The sequence below is a fragment of the Mustelus asterias genome, chromosome 7, assembly GCF_964213995.1.
Source record: "Mustelus asterias chromosome 7, sMusAst1.hap1.1, whole genome shotgun sequence".
Taxonomy (NCBI): domain Eukaryota; kingdom Metazoa; phylum Chordata; class Chondrichthyes; order Carcharhiniformes; family Triakidae; genus Mustelus; species Mustelus asterias.
The window spans coordinates 13108888-13127454 of NC_135807.1; the positions used below are offsets into that span (position 1 = coordinate 13108888).

Below are 18567 nucleotides of genomic sequence, written 5' to 3' on the forward strand. Positions count from 1 at the left end.
ACATGCTAGTTAAATCTTTATGCATTATTGGTTAGGCCTCAGCTTTTTAAACAATTCTGGTCACTTTAGGAAAGATGTCAAGTCCTTCAAAAGAAAGCACAGAAGATTTTTTTTATTCGTTCGTGGGACACGGGTGTCGCTGGCTGGGCCAGCATTTATTGCCCATCCCTAGTTGCCCGAGGACAGTTGAGAGTCAACCACATTGCTGTGGCTCTGGAGTCACATGTAGGCCGGACCAGGTAAGAATGGCAGATTTCCTTCCCTAAAGGACATTAGTGAACCAGATGGGTTTTTCCGACAATCAACCATGTTTTCACGGTCATCGGTAGATTCTTAATTCCAGATTTTTAAAAATTGAATTCAAAGGGGCAGCATGGTGGCGCAGTGGTTAGCACTGCTGCCTCACAACGCCAGGGACCCGGGTTCAATTCCAACCTCAGGTCACTGTCTGTGTGGAGTTTGCACATTCTCCCCGTGTCTGCGTGGGTTTCCTCCGGGTGCTCCGGTTCCCTCCCACAGTCCAAAGATGTGCGGGTTAGGTTGATTGGCCGTGCTAAATTGACCCTAGTGTCAGGGGGGGATTAGCGGGGTAGATATGTGGGATTATGGGATTAGGGCCAGGGTGAGATTGTGGTCGGTGCAGACTCGATAGGCCAAATGGCCGCCTCCTGCACTGTAGGATTCTATGATTCTATGATAATGCCATAGAATTTGACAGGACCGCAGGAAATCCTGGGACACGCGTTCCCCATAAACATTCTCCCTTGTTCCCTTCTCCCATGATGATCAATTCCTGTATGTTTGAAGAATATAGAAAACAAGTGAGAGTTGTGGCAGAATTCTCTGAGAAACTCCTGCAGCGATGTTCTCCTGAGGCCGAGATAATTGGCTTCTGCAGAATCTAGTTCAGCACAGAAATACTAATTGTATCTGTTGAAGATTGTCAATAATTGGGCAAGCACATTATTTACACAAAAGGAATATTGAGTCATGCTGCGCTCTGACTAAAGTGCAGTGTTATTAGATTGTCAGAATGAAGCTTTAAACATGAGAGGAAAGAAAACTTACACTTTGCTTTTTATTGTGTGTGGGAGTTATTGTGATCAAGGCGTTGATGTGTTCTCAGAAGGAAATGAAAGGAATTGTCAAAATAAGCTTGAAAATACCAACTACGCTGAAGACTGAAATGGAAGGCGGCAGATTGGACAGTATTTAAGGGAGCAGAGGCCATTACAAGTATGGGCAGTATCCGTCACAATCACTATTTGCAGAAACCGCAAGCTGACAGGAGTAATTTACACAGAATCGTTGCACCAGGAAACCTGTTCCGAGGTTGCAAAAAGCATCAAGCACATTGTGCACTTTCTGTCGATTCCTTCGTCAGCCTGACCCCTTCGCTCAAGTTGGTGTCAGTCATTTTCTTGTCAATTCTTTGCTCCGTATTGACCTCTACCAGACCTTAGACTTGGTCGGTTAGTGACGCTGGAAGCGCCAGATGGGAAGGATTAGCAAGGACAAGAACAACAATTAAGAACGTATATCAAAATGATTGCACATCTGCCCGGCTATCATCAGCCTTATCGTTACCCTGCACCATTGCCTTGTCCTTTCTCTTTATCTCTCAATCGCCCCTCACCTGAACCCTTCCCCCTGCAACTCTCTAGTTCAAAGCCGCAGTTATACGATTTGCCAGGACACTGATCCCAACACGGTTCCATTAAGTCCATCCCAGTGGTACAGCTTCTTCTTTCCCCAGTGTTGGTACCAGTGCCCCATGAAACAAAATCCATTTCTCCCACATGACCGCAGTCAGTAAGGATAGGCAAGAGTGGGAATGGGGGGATACAAAAGAATGATCTAGTTTGGACCAGGGAGTGCCGCGGGCTTGGAGGGCCGGAGGGCCTGTTCCTGTGCTGTATTGTCCTTGGGTCTTTGTTGACACCTCCTCCACGATCATCCTCAACACCAGTGCCCCACAAGGCTGTGTTCTCAGCCCCCTACTATACTCCTTATACACATAGAACATAACATAGAACAGTACAGCACAGAACAGGTCTTTCGGCCCACGATGTTGTGCCGAGCTTTATCTGAAACCAAGATCAAGCTATCCCACTCCCTATCATCCTGGTGTGCTCCATGTGCCTATCCAATAACCGCTTAAATGTTCCTAAAGTGTCTGACTCCACTATCACTGCAGGCAGTCCATTCCACACCCCAACCACTCTCTGCGTAAAGAACCTACCTCTGATATCCTTCCTATATCTCCCACCATGAACTCTATAGTTATGCCCCCTTGTAATAGCTGCATCCACCTGGGAAATAGTCTTTGAACGTTCACTCTATCTATCCCCTTCATCATTTTATAAACCTCTATTAAGTCTCCCCTCAGCCTCCTCCGCTCCAGAGAGAACAGCCCTAGCTCCCTCAACCTTTCCTCATAAGACCTACCCTCCAAACCAGGCAGCATCCTGGTAAATCTCCTCTGCACTCTTTCCAGCGCTTCCACATCCTTCTTATAGTGAGGTGACCAGAACTGCACACAATATTCCAAATGTGGTCTCACCAAGGTCCTGTACAGTTGCAGCATAACCCCACGGCTCTTAAACTCCAACCCCCTGTTAATAAAAGCTAACACACTATAGGCCTTCTTCACTGCTCTATCCACTTGAGTGGCAACCTTTAGAGGTCTGTGGGTATGGACCCCAAAATCTCTCTGTTCCTCCACATTCTTCAGAACCCTACCTTTGACCCTGTAATCCACATTTAAATTTGTCCTACCAAAATGAATCACCTCACATTTATCAGGGTTAAACTCCATTTGCCATTTTTCAGCCCAGCTTTGCGTCCTATCTATGTCTCTTTGCAGCCTACAACAGCCCTCCACCTCATCCAATACTCCACCAATCTTGGTGTCATCAGCAAATTTACTGATCCACCCTTCAGCCCCCTCCTCTAAGTCATTAATAAAAATCACAAAGAGCAGAGGACCAAGCACTGATCCCTGTGGCACTCCGCTAGCAACCTGCCTCCAATCCGAAAATTTTCCATCGACCACCACCCTCTGTCTTCGATCAGATAGCCAGTTACCTATCCAATCGGCCAACTTTCCCTCTATCCCACACCTCCTCACTTTCAACATAAGCCGACCATGGGGGAACTTATCAAACGCCTTACTAAAATCCATTTATATGACATCAACTGCCCTACCATCATCAACACACTTAGTTACCTCCTCAAAAAATGCAATCAAATTTGTGAGGCACGACTTGCCCTTCACGAATCCGTGCTGACTATCCCGGATTAAGCTGCATCTTTCTAAATGGTCGTAAATCCCATCCCTAAGGACCTTTTCCATCAATTTACCAACCACCGAAGTAAGACTAACCGGTCTATAATTACCAGGGTCATTTCTATTCCCTTTCTTAAACAGAGGAACAACATTCGCCATTCTCCAGTCCTCTGGCACCATCCCCGTGGACAGTGAGGACCCAAAGATCAAAGCCAAAGGCTCTGCAATCTCATCCCTTGCCTCCCAAAGAATCCTAGGATACATTTCATCAGGCCCAGGGGACTTATCGACGTTCAGTTTATTCAAAACTGCCAGGACATCCTCCGAACATCTATTTCCTCCAGCCTATTAGCCTGTAACACTTTCTCTTCCTCTAAAACATGGCCCCTCTCCTTGGTGAACACCGAAGAAAAGTATTCATTCATCACCTCGCCTATCTCTACTGACTCCATACACAAGTTCCCACTACTGTCCTTGACCAGCCCTAACCTCACCCTGGTCATTCTTTTATTCCTCACATAAGATGGTAATGGGAAATGAGCCGGGCCAAGTGTTGGATTTGGTTGTGGGAGAGCAGTTTGGAGATAGTGACCACAATTCGGTGTCTTTTGTTATTGCAATGGAGAGGGAGAGGGCCATACGGCAGGGCATAGTTTACAATTGGGGGAGAGGTAATTATGATGCAATCAGGCGGGAATTAGGAAGCATAGGATGGGAACAAAAATTGTCAGGCAAAGGCACTAATGATAAGTGGAACTTTTTCAAGGAACAAATACTGCGTGTCCTTGATAGGTATGTCCCTGTCAGGCAGAGAGGAAATGGCCGAGTGAGGGAACCATGGTTCACAAAAGAGGTGGAATGTCTTGTCAAGAGGAAGAAGGAAGCGTATGTTAGGTTGAGAAAACAAGGTTCAGTTGGCTCGATGAAGGGTTACAAGTTAGCAAGAAATGAGCTGAAAAAGGGGCTTAGGAGAGCTAGGAGGGGGCATGAGAAGTCCTTGGCGGGTCGGATCAAGGAAAACCCCAAGTCTTTTTACTCTTATGTGAGGAATAAAAGAATGACCAGGGTGAGGCTAGGGCCAGTCAAGGACAGTAGTGGGAATTTGTGCATGGAGTCAGAAGAGATAGGAGAGGTGATGAATGAATACTTTTCTTCGGTGTTCACCAAGGAGAGGGGCCATGTTTTTGAGGAAGAGATGGTGTCACAGGCTGATAGGCTGGAGGAAGTAGATGTTCGGAGGGAAGATGTACTAGCAATTTTGAATAAACTGAAAGTTGATAAGTCCCCTGGGCCTGATGAAATATATCCTAGGATTCTTTGGGAGGCAAGGGATGAGATAGCAGAGCCTTTGGCATTGATCTTTGCGTCCTCACTGTCCACGGGGGTGGTGCCAGAGGACTGGAGAGTGGCGAATGTGGTTCCTCTGTTTAAGAAAGGGAATAGAAATGACCCTGGTAATTATAGGCCGGTTAGTCTTACTTCGGTGGTCGGTAAGTTGATGGAAAAGGTCCTTAGGGATAGGATTTACGACCATTTAGAAAGATGCAGCTTAATCCGGGATAGTCAGCACGGATTTGTGAAGGGCAAGTCTTGCCTCACAAATTGGATAGAATTTTTTGAGGAGGTAACTAAGTGTGTAGATGAAGGTAGTGCAGTTGATGTCATATACATGGATTTTAGTAAGGCGTTTGATAAAGTCCCCCACGGTCGGCTTATGAAGAAAGATGTGTGGGATAGAGGGAAGTTTGGCCGATTGGACAGGTAACTGGCTATCTAACAGAAAACAGAGGGTGGTGGTGGATGGAAAATTTTCGGACTGGAAACCGGTTACCAGCGGAGTGCCACAGGGATCAGTGCTTGGTCCTCTGCTCTTTGTAATTTTTATAAATGACTTGGAGGAGGGGGCTGAAGGGTGGATCAGTAAATTTGCTGATGACACCAAGATTGGTGGAGTAGTGGATGAGGTGGAGGGCTGTTGTAGGCTGCAAAGAGATATAGATAGGATGCAGAGCTGGGCTGAAAAATGGCAAATGGAGTTTAACACTGACAAATGCGAGGTGATTCATTTTGGTAGGACAAATTTAAATGTGGATTACAGGGTCAAAGGTAGGGTTCTGAAGAATGTGGAGGAACAGAGAGATCTTGGGGTTCATATCCATAGATCTCTGAAGGTTGCCACTCAATTGGATAGAGCCGTGAAGAAGGCCTATAGTGTGTTGGCGTTCATTAACAGGGGGTTTGAGTTTAAGAGCCATGGGATTATGCTGCAACTGTACAGGACCTTGGTAAGACCACATTTGGAATATTGTGTGCAGTTCTGGTCACCTCACTACAAGAAGGATGAGGAGACACTGGAAAGAGTGCAAAGGAGATTTACCAGGATGCTGCCTGGTTTGGAGGGTAGGTCTTATGAGGAAAGGTTGAGGGAACTTGGGCTTTTCTCTTTGGAGCGGAGGAGGTTGAGAGGAGACTTGATAGAGGTTTATAAGATGATGAGGGGGATAGATAGAGTGAACGTTCAAAGACTATTTCCTCGGGTGAATGGAGCGGTAACTAGGGGGCATAACTATAGAGTTCATGGTGGGAGATATAGGAAGATGTCCGAGGTAGGTTCTTTACTCAGAGAGTGGTTGGGGTGTGGAATGGACTGCCTGCAGGGATAGTGGAGTCAGAAACTTTAGGAACATTTAAGAAGCTATTGGATAGGCACATGGAGTACTTCGGGATGATAGGGAGGAAATAGCTTGATCTGGGTTTCAGACAAAGCTTGGCACAACATCGTGGGCCGAAGGGCCTGTTCTGGGCTGTACTGTTCTATGTTCTAAGAGTAAAAAGCCTTGGGGTTTTCCTTGATCCGACCCACCAAGGACTTCTCATGTCCCCTCCAAGCTCTCCTAAGCCCCTTTTTCAGCTCATTCCTTGCTAACCTGTAACCCTCAATCGAGTAAGAAGTTGAACAACACCAGGTTAAAGTCCAACAGGTTTATTTGGTAGCAAAAGTGTGGCTTTTGCTACCAAATAAACCTGTTGGACTTTAACCTGGTGTTGTTAAACTTCTTACTGTGTTTACCCCAGTCCAACGCCGGCATCTCCACATCATGACCCTCAATCGAGCCATCTGAACCTTGTTTCCTCATCCCTACATAAGCTTCCCTCTTCCTTTTCACAAGACATTCCACCTCTTTTGTGAACCATGGTTCCCTCACTCGGCCATTTCCTCCCTGCCTGACAGGGACATACCTATCAAGGACACCCAGTATTTGTTCCTTGAAGAAGTTCCACTTTTCATTAGTGCCTTTCCCTGACAGTTTCTGTTCCCAACTTATGCCCCCTCATTCTTGCCTAATCGCATCATAATTACCTCTCCCCCAATTGTAAACCTTGCCCTGCCGTACGGCCCTACCCCTCTCCATTGCAATAACAAAAGACACCGAATTGTGGTCACTATCTCCAAAGTGCTCTCCCACAACCAAATCTAACAATTGGCCCGGTTCATTTCCCAGTACCAAATCCAATGTGGCCTCACCTCTTGTTGGCCTATCCACATATTGTGTCAGGAAACCCTCCTGCACATACTGCACAAAAACTGCCCCATCTGAACTATTTGACCTACAAAGGTTCCAATCAATATTTGGAAAGTTAAAGTCCCCCATGACAACTACCCTGTGACCCCCACACATATCCATAATCTGCTTAGCAATTTCTTCCTCCACATCTCTATTACTATTTGGGGGCCTATAGTAAACTCCTAACAACGTGACCGCTCCTTTCCTATTTCTAACCTCAGCCCATATTACCTCAGTGTGCAGATCCCCCTCGAAGTGCCTTTCCGCAGCTGTTAAACTATCCTTGATTAACAATGCTACTCCTCCATCTCTTTTGCCAGCTTCCCTACACTTACTGAAACATCTATACCCCGGAACATCCAACAACCATTCCTGTCCTTGTTCTACCCACGTCTCCGTAATGGCCACAACATCGTAGTCCCAAGTACCAATCCACGCCCCAAGTTCATCTACCTTGTTCCGGGTGCTCCTTGCATTGAAGTAGACACACTTCAACCCACCTTCCTGTCTACCGGTACCCACCCTTGACCCTGATACCTTCCCCAATACCTCACCACCCTCACTGACTTCTGGACTACAACTCCTTTTCCCACTCCCCTGACAAATTAGTTTAAACCCCCCTGAAGAGCCGTATCAAATTTCCCTCCCAGGATATTGGTGCCCCTCTGGTTCAGGTGCACCCCGTCCTGTTTGTACAGGTCCCACCTTCCCCAGAATGTGTTCCAATTATCCACGCATCTGAAACCCTCCCTCCTACACCATCCCTGCAACCACATGTTTAACTGCACTCTCTCCCTGTTCCTCAACTCGCTATCACGTGGCACCAGCAACGTACCAGAGATGACCATATGTTTTGTCTTGGCTCTCAGCTTCCAGCCCAGCTCCTGAAATTCCTGTTTTAAATCCCCGTCCCTTCTCTTACCTATGTCGTTGGTACCAATGTGTACCACGACTTGTGACTGTTTCCCCTCCCCCTTAAGAATCCGGAAAACACTGTCTGAGACGTCACGGACCTTGGCATCCGGTAGGCAACATACCATCCTCCAGTCTCTTTTGCTGCCACAGAACCTCCTATCTATCCCTCTCACTAACGAGTCCCCAATAACTATTGCCCTCCCGCTCTGCCCCTTACCCTCCCGAGCCACAGAGACGGACACAGTGCTGGAGATACTCTCACTGCGGCTCACCACTGGTATGTCGTCCCCCTCAACCGTATCCAAAGCGGAATACTTGTTACTAAGGGGAAGGACCACAGGGGATCCCTGCACGGACTGCTTCCTCCCAGCCCCTCTCACCGTCACCCATCTGTTTTCATTCCTCGGAGTAACTGTATCCCTAAAGCTTCTGCCTATGGCCACCTCTGCGTCCCTAATGATCCTAAGTTCATCCAACTCCAGCTCCAGTTCCCTAACACGGTTTTGGAGGAGCTGCAGATGGGTGCACTTCCCACAGATGTAATCAGCAGGGACACTGTCGTCGTCCCTCACCTCAAACATAGTGCAAGAGGAACATAGCACTGCCTGCACACCCATCCCCTCTAGATACCTTGCTAGTACCAGGTAGAAACAGCAAAAATGAATTAAACTCACCCCTGCTCGCCCTGTCCCCCTAAGCCCTGTGAGCCAAAGCCCTTATAGCTCACACTCTGCTTCCCACACACTCCCGACGCTGCCTGCTGTATACTGCAGCCTACCTTTTATACTTTGCGCGCTTAAGAAACCCTTCCCAGACTCCTTAGCAGCCCACTTCCGGTTTTCACTTTAAACTTAAGAAAAATACTACTACAAAAGTAAAGGCCAAAAAAACCCACACTAACTGACTAATTAAATAAATAAATAATTCAATCAATCTCTCACCAGCACTCCTGCCTCCAATCACTCCCTCTCTGCTTGCTCCAGTGGAACAATGAATGTGTGGCCAAATTCCCCTCCAACTTCATTTTCAAGTTTGCTGATGACACCACCGTAGTGGGTTGGATCTCAAACGATGATGAGATGGAGTATCGGAAAGGGATAGGGAATCTGGTGAACTGGTGCGGCAACAATAATCTCTTCCTCAATGTCAACAAAATGAAGGAGATAGTCATCGACTTCAGGAAGCGCAGTGGAGGACATGTCCCTGTCTACATCAATGGGGACAAAGTAGAAATGGTCGAGAGCTCCAGGTTTCGAGGTGTCCAGATCACCAACAACCCATCCTGGTCCCTCCATGCTGACCCTATAGTTAAGAAAGCCCACCAATGGCGCTACTTTCTCAGGAGGCTAAGGAAATTCAGCATGTCTGCTACAACTCTCATCAACTTTTACAAATGTACATAGAAAGCATCCTTTCCAGATGTATCACAGCTTGGTATGGCTCCTGCTCTGACCATAAGAACTAGGATCAGGAGTTGACCATTTGGTCCCTCGAGCCTGCCCCGCCATTCAATAAGATCATGGCTGATCTTTTCGTGGACTCAGCTCCACTTACCCGCCCGCTCACCATAACCCTTCATTCCTTTGCTGTTCAAAAATCTATCTTTCATTGCCTTAAAAACATTCAATGAGGTAGCCTCAACTGCTTCACTGGGCAGGGAATTCCACAGACTCACAACCCTTTGTGGGAAGAAATTCTTCCTCAACTCAGTTCTAAATCTGCTCCCCCTTATTTTGAGGCCATGTCCCCTAGTTCTAGTTTCACATGCCCCCAGTGGAAACAACCTCCCTGCTTCTATCTTATCTATTCCCTTCATAATTTTATATGTTTCTATAAGATCCCCCCTCATCCTTCTGAATTCCAATAAGTATACTCCTAGTCTACTCAGTTTCTCCTCAAAAGCCAACCCTCTCAACTCTGGAATCAACCTAATGAATCTCCTCTGCACCCCCTCCAATGCCAGTATATCCTATCTCAAGTAAGGAGACCAAAACTGTACACAGTACTCCAGGTGTGGCCTCACCAGCACCTTATACAGCTGCAACATAACCTCGCTGTTTTTAAACTCCATCCCTCTAGCAATGAAGGACAAAATTCCATTTGCCTTCTTAATTATCTGCTGCACCTGCAAACAAACATTTTGCGATTCATGCACAAGGACACCCAGGTCCCTCTGCACAGCAGCATGCTGCAATTTTTACCATTTAAATAATCGTCCATTTTGCTGTTATTTTTATCAAAATGGATGACATCACATTTACCGACATTGTACTCCATCTGCCAGACCCTTGCCCACTCACTTAGATTATCTATATCCCTTTGCAGACTTTCAGCGTCCTCTGCACACTTTGCTCTGCACACTTTGCTCACAAATATCGGTGTATAAGGAGTACAGTAGGGCGCTGAAAACACAGCCTTGTGGGGCACTGGTGTTGAGGATGATCATGGAGGAGGTGTCGTTGCCTCTCCTTACTGACTGCGGTTACCTCAGTGTCAACTGCAAATTTTGACACACTACACTTGGTCCCCAAATCCAAATCATCTGTGTAAATTGTAAACAATTGCGGTCCTAATACTGACCCCCTGGGGCACATCACTAGTCACTGATCGCCAACCAGAAAAACACCCATTTACCCTCAAGACCACAAGAAACTACAAAGGATTGTGAATGTAGCCCAGTCCATCAAGCAAACCAGCTTCCCATCCATTGACTCAGTCAACACTTCCTGCTGCCTCGGAAAAGCAGCCAGCATAATCAAAGATCACACTCACTCCGTACATATTCTCTTCCACCTCCTTCCGTCAGGAAAAAGATACAAAAGTCTGAGGTCACGTACCAACCGACTCAAGAATAGTTTCTTCCTTGCTGCCATCAGACCTTTGAATGGACCTACCTTGCACTAAGTTGATCTTTCTCTACACCTTAGCTATGACTTTAAGAGACTTCTGGATGAGTACATGGGACTTAATAGGATTGAGGGTTATAGGTCAGCCTATATATAGGCCTAGGTAGGTAGGGACATGACCGGCGCAACTTGTGGGCTGAAGGGCCTGTTTGTGCTCTAGTTTTTCTATGTTCTATGTTCTATGACTGTAACACTACATTCTGCACCCTCTCTTTTCCTTCTCTATGAACGGCATGCTTTGTCTGTATAGCGCGCAAGAAACAATACTTGTCACTGTATACTAATACATGTGACAATTATAAATCAAATCAAATGAAAAAGAGATGGTAACTAAATCGCAATGCTTCCTGTATCTCACATTTCTGAAACTATAAAAAATACAAGTAATTTCCCTGCAGCACTTTGGACAATTTAAGGGAGGGGTGGGGGGGGCGATTTTAATCGAATTTGACGAGCAGAAAACCAATGGGATTGGGCGGAACAGTATTTCTTACCTTCCTCTCCAAAACTGCTTCAATGACGAATAAAATTCTGGGCAAGGAATTAAGGCAAGCACTGCATCCAATCCACCAATTTCCTGATGGGTGGTTTAATTATGATTAAGCCCACTTTGTGTCAATATAGAAGGACTAGAAAGAGAATTCTTCATTAACTTCATCCGCAACAGAAGTAGCAAACTGTAAAATAGTGGCACGAACACCGGGTGTACTTTTTTCATATCCTTTCAAATAATAAACTGATAATAAAGAAACCCAAAAGTATTCCGCACAGTTAAGCAACTCTGTCAGTGCAAAGTTTGAAAGACTAATACTGAACTAATAATTACCTTGTGAAGAAAGGTTGGAGAGGTTAAGTTTGTATCCACTGGAGTTTAGAAGAATAAGAGACAACTTGGTTGGACCCTTTCAAAACCTGTGAGATATTGACAAGATGGATGCGGAGAGGGTGACTCCTCTTGTTGGAGAAGCTAGAACTAGATGTCTGTGACCCTTTAAGGGGCGTTTCCCTGAAATAGTCATGTGACCTGCTGGTCCAATCGGGAGCTGAGTCGGGGACTCACCCAGACTTGCTTAAGCTTGTTCTAGGAGTTGGCATTTTGGGCCTGTGGAGTTTAAGACCCTTTTCCTTGCTCTGTAATGTGTTGAGTTATTCTGTCAATGAACCTTTTTTAGTTCACTGACCTGAGTTTGAGCCTTGCCTCACTGCACTACACTGGCGACGAGGGTAGGATTGGAAGACCTCTGTGGCCAGCTGCAATTCAAGACCAGGTCTCCATTGGATTTAGGCAGCAACAGCAAAATGTGAGTTAAAAATTACCTTGATTGGGAAACCTGAAGTTTTTGATCTCAATGTGAAGCACTGGAGTCATTACATCAAAGCACCTTAAGTTATTATTTACAGCCAACAGAATTGAAGATCATAGAGCCTTGGAGGTTTACAGGATGGAAACAGGCCCTTCAGCCCAACTTGTCAGTGCCGCCATTTTTTTAACCACTAAGTTAGTCCCAATTTCCCGCGTTTGGCCCATATCCCTCTACACCCATCTTACCCATGTAACTGTCTAAACGCTTTTTAAAAGACAAAATTGTACCCGCCTCTACTACTGCCTATGGCAGCTTGTTCCAGATACTCACCACCCTCTGTGTGAAAAAATTGCCCCTCTGGACACTTTTGTATCTCTCCCCTCTCATCTTAGACCTATGCCCTCTAGTTTTAGACTCCCCGACCTTTGGGAAAAGATATTGACTATCTAGCTGATCTATGCCCCTCATTATTTTATAGACCTCTATATAATCAGCCCTATGTCTCCTATGCTCCAGGGAAAAAAGTTCCGGTCTATCCAGTCTCTCCTTATAATTCAAACCATCAAGTCCCGGTAGCGTCTTAGTAAATCTTTTCTGCTCTCAGGGGGAAGAAACAGTGGATTATCCTGTTGTCAGTATGCAGAGCCCAAATTTCTGGAGCTTAACTTCTTCGGAGGCCCCTAATACAGAACCTTTTGAGCGGTTGGTGGCATTAGTAAAGGAGCACCTTCATCCCAAACCATTACAGGGACTGGGAACGTCCGACATGTGGAGTTTTTTCAAGGAGCAGCTACTGCGAGTCTGTGATAGGTATGTCCCTGTCAGGCAAGGAGGAATTGGTAGGGCTAGGGAACCGTGGTGCACCAAAAAAGTTTCTTTGTTGGTTAAAAAGAAAAAGGAGGCTTATGTTCGGATGAGACGTGAGCACTCGGGTAGTGCACTAGAAAGCTTTAGATTGGCTAAGAGGGAGTTGAAGAGCGAGCTTAGAAGGGCTAAAAGGGGACATGAGAAGACTTTGGCGGATAGGGTTAAAGAGAATCCTAAGGCGTTCTATAGGTATGTCAAGAACAGAAGGTTGGTTAGGGCAAGTTTAGGGCCAGTTATAGATGGCAGAGGGAAGTTATGTGTGGAACCGGAGGAGATTGGTGAAGCATTGAACCAATATTTCTCTTCGGTGTTCACGCAAGGGGACATGAATATAGCTGAGGAGGACACTGGGTTGCAAGGGAGTAGAATAGACAGTATTACAGTTGATAAGGAGGATGTGCAGGATATTCTGGAGGGTCTGAAAATAGATAAATCCCCTGGTCCGGATGGGATTTATCCAAGGATTCTCTGGGAGGCAAGAGAAGTGATTGCAGCGCCTCTGGCTCTGATCTTCAGGTCGTCGTTGGCCTCTGGTATAGTACCAGAAGATTGGAGGTTAGCGAATGTTGTCCCATTGTTTAAGAAGGGGAACAGAGACTTCCCCCGGAATTATAGACCGGTGAGTCTCACTTCTGTTGTCGGCAAGATGTTGGAAAAAATTATAAGGGATAGGATTTATAGTTATTTGGAGAGTAATGAATTGATAGGTGATAGTCAGCATGGTTTTGTGGCAGGTAGGTCGTGCCTTACTAACCTTATTGAGTTTTTTGAGAAAGTGACCAAGGAGGTGGATGGGGGCAAGGCAGTGGACGTGGTATATATGGATTTTAGTAAGGCGTTTGATAAGGTTCACCATGGTAGGCTTCTGCAGAAAATGCAGATGTATGGGATTGGGGGTGATCTAGGAAATTGGATCAGGAATTGGCTAGCGGATAGGAAACAGAGGGTGGTGGTTGATAGTAAATATTCATCATGGAGTGCGGTTACAAGTGGTGTACCTCAGGGATCTGTTTTGGGGCCACTGCTGTTTGTAATATTTATTAATGATCTGGATGAGGGTATAGTTGGGTGGATTAGCAAATTTGCTGATGACACCAAAGTCGGTGGTGTGGTAGACAGTGAGGAAGGGTGTCGTAGTTTGCAGGAAGACTTAGACAGGTTGCAAAGTTGGGCCGAGAGGTGGCGGATGGAGTTTAATGCGGAGAAGTGTGAGGTAATTCACTTTGGTAGGAATAACAGTTGTGTTGAGTATAGGGCTAACGGGAGGACTTTGAATAGTGTGGAGGAGCAGAGGGATCTAGGTGTATGTGTGCATAGATCCCTGAAAGTTGGGAATCAAGTAGATAAGGTTGTTAAGAAGGCATATGGTGTCTTGGCGTTTATTGGTAGGGGGATTGAATTTAGGAGTCGTAGCGTTATGTTGCAACTGTACACAACTCTGGTGCGGCCGCACTTGGAGTACTGTGTGCAGTTCTGGTCCCCACATTACAGGAAGGATGTGGGGGCTTTGGAGAGGGTGCAGAGGAGGTTTACCAGGATGTTGCCTGGTATGGAGGGGAGATCCTATGAGGAGAGGCTGAGGGATTTGGGATTGTTTTCGCTGGAAAGGCGGCGGCTAAGAGGGGATCTTATTGAAACATATAAGATGATTAGAGGTTTAGATAGGGTGGATAGTGATAGCCTTTTTCCTCTGATGGAGAAATCCAGCACGAGGGGGCATGGCTTTAAATTGAGGGGGGGTAGTTATAGAACCGATGTCAGGGGTAGGTTCTTTACCCAGAGGGTGGTGAGGGATTGGAATGCCCTGCCAGCATCAGTAGTAAATGCGCCTAGTTTGGGGGCGTTTAAGAGATCCGTAGATAGGTTCATGGACGAAAAGAAATTGGTTTAGGTTGGAGGGTCACAGTTTTTTTTTTAACTGGTCGGTGCAACATCGTGGGCCGAAGGGCCTGTTCTGCGCTGTAATGTTCTATGTTCTATGTTCTATCTGTAATCATGCAGCATTCTAAATTTAACTCAACTGGCAGGAACCCAGGACAATCTATCACAGAATCCGTGGCCAGATTGAGACAGCTGGCTGAACAGTGCAATTTTGGAGCCACGCTCCAAGTTATGCTCAGAGACAGACTAGTCTGCGGGGTGAACAATTTGACCACACGGAAAAATCTGCTGGGTGAAATGGATGTTACATTGGCCAAAGCCGTGGGGATTGCACAGGCTACAGAGAGTGCTGAGACGGGTGCTTTGCAACTACAGAATGTGCAGCATTGTGAGGTGAAAAGGCTTGGGGGGAGAGGCTCCAAGTGATTCTGGTGCCAAAGATGAGGGTGTGGAGGGCTGCGCAAGCAGCAGTGGCGAAATAGAGCAGGGACAAAGGAACCGAAGATGGGGTCAGTCGACCCAAAGAGTGGAAGAATGTTATCAAGCACCATCCTGATGTGTGTAGATTTAAGAGTGTAGTGTGTTTCGAATGGAACCAGAAGGGCTACATCCGCATTCGTGACAGAGAGAGAAAGAACTGACAGGGGCGAACAAAAAGAAAACAACTCCAAACCAAGTGTGTAATGTGGAGAGTGACTTGCTGAGCAATTCCAAAGACAGGCCCGTTGAGTAATTTGAGTGTGTGTAAATCAGTGACCATCGTAATTGAGTTGTTGATAAATGGCTTCCTTCCACTCTGCTTGGAAGTAGACACTGGAACTTCAGCCACTGTGATGGGAGAATATACAAATAAATATTTGAAGAGTGGTCCCCAAGAAATGAAGTTGAAAGATACCTCGGCGAGTTTAGCTACAAATACAGGTGAGTCCTTAAAAATATTGGGAACAACATCCATGCATCAATTGGCTCAACTACCTATCATCATTGTGAAGGGCCAGGGGCTCAGCCTATTGGGGCAAGATTAGTTGAACCAGATAAAACTAAATTGGCCAGAGATCTTCAGTATAACTGATGATATTTTCCAAAAGGCTTTAAGGAAATACCAAGTAGTCCTTTGCAACAAACTGGGGAAAATACGGACCATCAAAGCCAAGATCGATGTCAATTCAGTCTTCACTCCCAATTTTATTGAGTTTGGCCAGTACCCTACCTTTACATGAACGAGGTGAGGTGGAACTGAAGTGGTTAAAGGAGTTGGGAATAATAAGGCAAGTGCAGTTGTCAGAGTGGCGGCCCCAATTGTTCCCCTGCTGAAGCCAGACAGAATGATTTGTATCTGCAGGGGCTACAAATTAACCGCAAACCAAGTGACCAAGCTGGATGGTTATTCAATCCCAAAGATTGAGGAACTATACGCAAAGTTAGCAGGAGGACAACGATTTATCAAACTCGACTTGAGCCACACGTACCGGCAGTTGGAGCTGGATAAGGATTCAAGGAAGTATGTGATGATAACTACTCACAAGGGTCTGTACCAGTACACCCGGTTACCCTTTGGCATTTCATCAGCTTGTACCATTTTCCAACAAACCATGAAGAGTTTACTGCAGGGTATAGCTCAGATATTGGTGTACCAAGGTGATGTGTTGGTCACAGGAGTGTCCTAAGAGGAATATTTGGTGATCCTCAAGGGAGATTTAAGGATGCAGGAGTAAGGCTCAAGCGAGACAAGTATAACTTACAACCTCCGAGGTCGCTTACCTGGGTTTAAGGTCAATGGTCAAGAATTTTGCCCTTTAGCAGACAAGGTCAGGCTATCAAGAGGCACAAATGCCTCGTAATGTGGCTGAGCTGAAGTCTTTGTTGGGCATGGTAAATTATGATGGGACTTTCATACCCAATCTGTCAGCACTATTAGCCTACTTAAAAATAATCAATGATCGTATTGAAACGAGCACCAGAGAGAGGCCTTTGACAAAGTCAAAATCGCCCTGCAATCTTCAGACTATCGGTGCATTTTGATCTGAAGAAGAGAGATTGCGTTAACGTGTGATTCATCACCATGTGGCATGGAGGCAGTCCTGTCACACAAGACAGGAGAGGGAAAGGAGCAGCGTGTCACCTTTGCCTCCATGACCTTGGCAGATGCAGAGAGAGGCTACTCCCAGGTTGAAAAGGAGGGTTTGGTGGTGGTGTACGGGGTGAAAGAAGTTCACCAGTGCGTAAATGGATGGCACTTCTCAATAGTTACACACCACAAACCATTATTGGATTTGTTCAAGGAGGTTAAAGCTATTCCTTCCATTGCCTCAACCAGAGTCTAGCATTGGACATTGCTGTCAGCAGCCTATGAGTGAGTATTCATTCCAGCACAGACCGGGGACTCACATTTTGAATACAGATGCCTTAAGTGGCCTACTCTAATCATGGAGTGATTCACCCCCAGCACTGCCACAAGAGATCATACATGCCCTGAACTTTTTGGATACCTCAGCAATTTCTCTCCAGCAAATACAAATGAGGACTCAGAGAGACGCAGTGCCAGTGAAGGTAAAAGGAATGGTTCTTTGCAGTTGGAATAATAACAAATCTGAACAGTTTCGGTCCTATCAAACCAAAAAGAGGACAAAAGAACAAAGAACAAAGAACAAAGAACAAAGAACAGTACAGCACAGGAAACAGGCCCTTCGGCCCTCCAAGCCTGTGCCGCTCCTTGGTCCAACGAGACCAATCGTTTGTATCTCTCCATTCCCAGGCTGCTCATGTGACTATCCAGGTAAGTCTTAAACGATGTCAGCGTGCCTGCCTCCACCACCCTACTTGGCAGCGCATTCCAGGCCCCCACCACCCTCTGTGTAAAAAACATCCCTCTGATATCTGAGTTATACTTCGCCCCTCTCACCTTGAGCCCGTGACCCCTCGTGATCGTCACCTCCGACCTGGGAAAAAGCTTCCCACTGTTCACCCTATCTATCCCCTTCATAATCTTGTACACCTCTATTAGATCTCCCCTCATTCTCCATCTTTCCAGGGAGAACAACCCCAGTTTACCCAATCTCTCCTCATAGCTAAGACCCTCCATACCAGGCAACATCCTGGTAAACCTTCTCTGCACTCTCTCTAACGCCTCCATGTCCTTCTGGTAGTGCAGCGACCAGAACTGGACGCAGTACTCCAAATGTGGCCTAACCAGCGTTCTATACAGCTGCATCATCAGACTCCAGCTTTTATACTCTATACCCCGTCCTATAAAGGCAAGCATACCATATGCCTTCTTCACCACCTTCTCCACCTGTGTTGCCACCTTCGAGGATTTGTGGACTTGCACACCTAGGTCCCTCTGTGTTTCTATACTCCTGATGACTCTGTCATTTATTGTATAACTCCTCCCTACATTATTTCTTCCAAAATGCATCACTTCGCATTTATCCGGATTAAACTCCATCTGCCACCTCTTCGCCCAATTTTCCAGCCTATGTATATCCTGCTGTATTGCCCGACAATGCTCTTCGCTATCCGCAAGTCCAGGAGTTGAGGGCAGAGGACGGAGTGTTGTTGTGGGGAGTGAGAATGGTCATCCCTCCTCCAAGCAGCTAAATACAAAATTGGCTTGATGACAGAAGCCAGAGGGTGGTTGTAAAGGGTTGTTTTTCAAACTGGAGGCCTGTGACCAGCGGTGTGCCTCAGGGATCAGTGCTGGGTCCACTGTTATTTGTCATTTATATTAATGATTTGGATGAGAATATAGGAGGCATGGTTAGTAAGTTTGCAGATGACACCAAGATTGGTGGCATAGTGGACAGTGAGGAAGGTCATCTCGGATTGCAATGGGATCTTGA

The 18567-nt window shown here is 46.1% G+C and overlaps 1 protein-coding gene across 3 annotated transcripts in view; it reads left to right on the forward strand.

The window, feature by feature from the left end:
- The window catches only part of LOC144495561 (melanocortin receptor 5-like), a 121660-nt gene that overhangs the window by 15913 nt on the left and 87180 nt on the right, over positions 1–18567 (forward strand). The window lies entirely within an intron of this gene.